Raw genomic sequence first — 6,232 nt, 5'->3', positions numbered from 1 at the left:
AGTATTATAGGTTAAAGAAGCAACAATTATGGGAGCAGTACAAATGCAATAAATACAAAAGGTAAAAGGTATAAGTTTGAGGGGACCTTTTTACTTTTGCAGAAATGAGAATGTGCAATTTGTCTACATATGTAGCAAAATAAGTGAATTAACCACAATCCCTGTTTCTAGGGCCTGAATCAAGTATATATTTTATTTTTTACATCTTAAAAAATAATTATTTTAACCTTTTTCATTTCATTTATGTATATATTTCATTTTCATCCCTGTGTACATCAGTTTTGTCTCCAGGAAATTAGAGTATCAGTTTGTGGCTACATCACTAGAACCCAGAGGCTGTCATTGGTAGCTGGGCTTCTAGCATGGGACCATTCGCTGTAGCATTCAGCCCTTGCTGTCAACCTAAGCTAATTAAAATTGCCTGGGTTTAAGGTGATTGACTTAAATATATGGAAATTGATCAGCTATGAGTTAACAGCAATTTTGTAACTGAGAGTAAAACTAATTCAGATCTAAAATCGTTCTTGAAATTGAGGATAATTATATTCCAAACCACTGCCCTAGTTTTAGTACATTCAAGTTAATTGAACATGCAAATAACAGATTAACTAGGTACATTATGAAATGATGCCTTTTGGCAATGTACAAATTCAGTTTAACACACATTCCAGACAGTACATAGTATGGGAAAATCAAATATCATTAACATCTACGTCTGACAAGGGAAATTTTGATTTATTACTACTAAGACCTGCCTTGGTATCATGAAGTCAGCATCTTAATATTGTCTTCCACAAAGGACAATTTGTGGCTTTTATACTTGAACTAATTTCAAACTCATCACAAACACAAAAAGAAAATGATCTGTATTTTATCTGCAGTTTGTCAGTATTTATAGATGTTTTTTAACAAGTAAAACATTTTTTTTGAAAATACAATAGCTTTTACAATACATTTGTTTTTCCATCCATATTTTCATCTGTGTTTGATTCCCTAGGAATTACAACATTTAAAACTTTTAATCAGATGTTGAAACAGATGCTGAATGTGCTTTTATACTATGTTCAGTTTATGTGTTTCCATAACCTTAATGTTAAAGTGCATTATCTGCTTGAAAATTATGCAAACAAAAAACACAAGTGATTAAACCAAACACACTTGATACTGACCTCACACAAACGGATAATATATACTGCACTATATATAGGAAAAAGTAGTTTTACTTTATGCATTTTACTTACATCTGTAAATTCACACATTAGTGATAAAATTAAAAATAAACACTTTGTGAAATAAATATGTTAACAAAGTATATTTCAATCAGTAATATGTACTGCAACAAGTCTGTGATGTTTTACCAACCTGTTTTCCACAAATCCACAAGTATAATAGTCTACATGATAGTAACTCTGGAATGATTATTACTGTGAACTTAGACTATATATGCTATATTATCCCAGGGGTGTCTACTTTTAACATAACACTGAAAAAAATGTAGTGTTTTCAATTATATCTTAGATCACCATGGGAAATCAGTTCTTTAATAATATCGATTACAGTCTTAGAAAGGAATTTCATAACAATGCATTTTAAGCAATTTGTGCTTTCAATAAAATTGAAATAAAAGATTGAAACATATGTGAGAACGTATAGAAATGGAGATTAAGAAACAAATGAGGAATAAGGAAAATGTATTTATCTATATATAGCTTAGATCATATAAACATATGTTAACAAGTTAGATATATGAACTTGATTTTATATAGGTATATAAGGCACTGCAAAAACTTTAATTTACATGCTAACATCTCCTGGGGCTAGTGGGCAACTTGGGGTGGAGGAGTGTGGGAACACAATAGGCTTTTTTTTCCAGCGAACTACAAATAAATTAAAATAATGGGAGTGATAAAAACAGTGTGGTTTATCTAATGTTTATCTAATGTAGGTGTGCTATTTGTATAGCCAAAGAAATATATGAAAAATTCTTATGTAAAAGAGTAATAAACAAATACAACATCTACTAGACTCATCTGACTAATTTTCAAAGCAGAGCCTATTCTTTTTTTTTTTTTATATAATCTGTTTTTATTGAAGTTTAATATCGTATACAAGTATATGCAGTAACATTAGCTCAAAATTCCAATACTTCAAACTTTACATTGCACTTCAGCAGATTGCGTTTTCACCCATGGTGAGGTACATTCGCTTAATTTTTCTCAAAGGAGAAAATACGATAAAATAAGGTGTAGTAATTATGAAAAAAAAAAGGGGGGTAAAGAGGTAGAAGGAAAGAGAGGGGAGGGTGGGTATGGGAGAGAGATGGGGTATGTGATAAGCTTCATACATTCCACTGAGCGAACAACACTTTATTTTTGAACTCAATCCATTCCGACCACAGTATGTAAAATGCTCTGTTTTTATCTTCTGTCGAATAAATTATTTCATCCATTACCATATAGAAATCTATCCGTGTAAACCATTCTTTTATGGTAGGGAACAGCGGTGACCTCCAGTGTACCGGTATAACCGCCTTTGCAGCGCCATTAAGATACTTTACCAAGGACTTTTTGTATTTATAGACTGGCATATTAGTGTCGTTAAGTAGCCAAAACCTTGGGCAATTTGGTAGTGCAGTTCCCACAATCGTTTCGGAGATGAGAATAACCGTATCCCAAAAGGGTTTGATTACCGGGCAATCCCACCAGATATGTAATGGAGTGCCCAAAGCTCCCTGACTCCAGCATAGATCTGAGACCCCGGGAATCATTTTTGCTAGGAGACTGGGACAACGGTACCACCTAGTCAGTACCTTGAAATGAGTTTCAACCACTCTCACACTGACTGAACTAACATGGGTACGCTGAAATATGTTCCCCCATTCTGATTCCGGTATGACTATGTCTAACTCCTGCTCCCAGTCCCTTGTGAATTTAGGTAGTGCTTTGGATGATTGTTCGATCAATATCTTATAAATAGATGATAGAGTATGCCTAGGGCGGTGTGCTGCAGTGCAAAGGGCCTCAAACTGTGTGTGAGTCCTGCCAGCCTCCTCACGGATTCCCCTGGACAGGCAAAGTGTCTCAACTGGATATGTCTCCAAATTTCCACATTAGGTAGACCCCACTTTGCCTGTATCTCAGCAAAGGGAATGACTCAAGACCTGCCCACCAGCTGGCCGACACGGGTTATCCCTGCCTGGATCCAATGTTTAAATGACTGTCTCGATAAGCCGGGGGGAAAGTCCGGATTATCAAAAAGAACCGTCAAGGGTGAGTGTTTTGTGAAGATGTTTGGGATATGGCGCAGCTTTGACCATCTGGCCAGGGTGGGAGATATAGTCGGGTGTTTACTAATGGGAAGAGAAGGCTGCCATGGGACAAGATCAATCGCTGTCTTTAAAGCATAATCCTCAATCCAAACCCACTGTCTGTCCCTTCCTCCTCGTGACCAGTCTAGAACGCTGTTCAGCATAACAGCGTCATAATATGTTGAAAAATGTGGGAGCTGCAGACCACCATCACATTTGCGTTTATATAATATGTTGTGTCTGAAGCGAGGTCTCCTACCCTTCCAGTCAAAATGTCTAATGGCCTTATGTAGCTCATTGAACCATGAGGTGGGAACCTGAATTGGTAACGTGTGTAGTAGGTATAACACCCTTGGGAGTAAGTTCATTTTGACGACATTAACTCTACCTATCAGGGAAAAGTCCTTCTGAAGCCAATCCCTCAGATTGGCGCGTATGGTCGCAGTAATAGGTAGGAAGTTATCTGCGAATATTTTTGAATTGTCTTTGCTTAAGATTACCCCCATATACTTGAGATGCGTGGGGTGCCAGACAAAGGAAAAAGCCGACTTCAGACCTTCAATTATGTTGGGTGGGGAGGAAATATTAAGGGCCACTGACTTTGAATAATTAATTTTAAAGTGAGATAATTCTCCAGAGACACGAAATTCCGACACCAGGTTCGGAATTGAGACGATCGGATTCGTGAGGATGGCTAGAAGGTCATCTGCAAAGAGGGCTAATTTGAATTCCCTCTTTCCCACCCGGACCCCTGAAATGTCTGGGTTTGCTCTAATAGACCGCGCGAGTGCCTCCATACATAGGATGAAAATCATGGGAGAAAGGGGGCAGCCTTGCCTCGTTCCATTAGCTATATTAAAGGGTTCTGATAAGTCCCCATTAATTCTAACTCTTGCCGTTGGATGAGTGTACAATGTTTGAATTCTCGCCAACCCCACCGGCCCCAGACCCAAATGACTAAGTGTTCCCTGTATAAAATCCCATTCCACTCTATCGAAGGCTTTCTCCGCATCTGTAGATAATAAAACGGTGGAAGATTTGGTAATAGTAGCATGCTGGATCAAACCAATTATTTTAGTAGTGTTGTCACTAGCTTCACGCCCTGGGACAAAACCTACCTGGTCTGAGTGGATAATTTTAGGCAGGAGTGGTTTCATTCTGTTTGCTATGAGCTTGGCGTATAATTTGATGTCCACATTAAGCAAAGATATTGGCCGATAGCTTGGACAAAGCGCTGGATCTTTCCCTTCTTCAGGCAATACTGTGATATGTGCTGACAAGGATTGGTGTGAAAAGTGAGTTTGGGTCCGAGATCGCATTGAAGGCCTGGAGCATGAGCGGTATCAATTTGGCTTTAAAGGTTTTATAATAGGATATTTTAAAACCATCTGGACCAGGACTCTTCTCTGAGGGTGTTGTTTTTATTGCTTCCTCTAGTTCCTCGGGGGTGAAAGGGGCCTCCAGCAATTGTATGGCGTCTGTGTCTAGTTTGGGAAATTGAACCCTCTCAAGGTAGCTCGCTATGCGCTCCTGTTTAGCAGAGCATTCCGCCAGCGATATCTTCTTATTAAGGTTATAAAGACTTGAGTAATATGCGTGGAACGTCATAGCTTTGTCTGAGGAGGTGATGCAGAGTTTCCCAATGTCTGATTTGATGTGTGATATATACTGCTGAGCTCTCTGAGCTCGAAGGGCTCGGGCCAAAAGCTTTCCGGGTTTATCACCCCACTGGAAGAATTTATTTCGGCATTTATGATAGTCCAGCTGTATCTTACCCAACATCAGCCTATTGAGGGTCTTTCTCACCTCCGCCAATTCAGCCAGGGTTTCTGATTCTTTAGAGACTTTGTGCCTCATTTCAAGAGATTTGATTTTTTATAAGAGTAGATCTCGGTAAGCTATCTTTTCTTTTTTCATAAATGTACCTAATTGAATCATCTTTCCCCTAATAACGCATTTGTGGGCCTCCCATAATGAGATTTTTGATATGTCGGGGGTGTCGTTAAGTAGTATATAGTTGTCCAGTGCTGTCTCAATTTGTGTTTTACTGTAATTCTCTTGAATCAGGAGCTCATTTAACCTCCAAGTAAATGTTTTATGGGCAGGTTGTGGTAGTGAAAGAGATAAGTATACTGGGGCATGGTCTGACCATGTGACTTGGCCTATTGTTGCTTCCCTTACCAGGTGTAGGTGGTTGTGTGATAAGAAAAAGTAGTCTAATCGTGAGTATATATTGTGGGGGTGGGAGAAGAAAGTATAATCTCTTTCTGTAGGGTGTTTGAATCTCCTTGTGTCGACCAGCTGGTGTCCATGCATGGTATGTCTAACCTTGCGGTAAAGTTTACCAGAGTACCTGGTCAACCCGGAAGAGGCATCGACGGCAGGGTGAAGCACCCAGTTGAAGTCTCCTCCTAGTACGAGAATACCTTCCCTCAACTGATCCACTTTGTCCAGAAGGGCTTCTAGGAAAACAGGTTGATTATGATTAGGCACATATAGGGTCACCAAGGTAAAGGGCTGGTCGAAAATTTTACAGGTCAAAGCTAGACCCCTTGTCACTCACCGTACCGTGAGTGCCTCTTCCCGGACATTTAGGAACCGTGGCCGTCCTCCATCCTGAGGGTCTGCGCATGCGCAGCCCTTTCCTATACTTCTGTGTATGTCCCTTTAACTCAATTGGCAGATCAGGCAACACTCCCTATATTAAGCACCTGTGGTCAACACCACGTTGCCTGATCTTGGAGTCTCATTCCCTATGAGTCTCTGAAGGTGTTCCTGTATTCCTCGTGTTTTCAGCGCTGCTGATTCCTGTGGTTTCCAAACCACTTCTACCTCTGTGGTTTCCAAACCACTTCTACTACTGTGGTTCCCATACCACTTCTACCATCAAATATATCATCGTGACTGTTAGCTGATTCCTATCCG

Source organism: Mixophyes fleayi, chromosome 1 (assembly GCF_038048845.1).
Source record: "Mixophyes fleayi isolate aMixFle1 chromosome 1, aMixFle1.hap1, whole genome shotgun sequence".
Lineage (NCBI taxonomy): Eukaryota > Metazoa > Chordata > Amphibia > Anura > Limnodynastidae > Mixophyes > Mixophyes fleayi.
Note: the sequence above shows the minus strand (reverse complement) of the source record.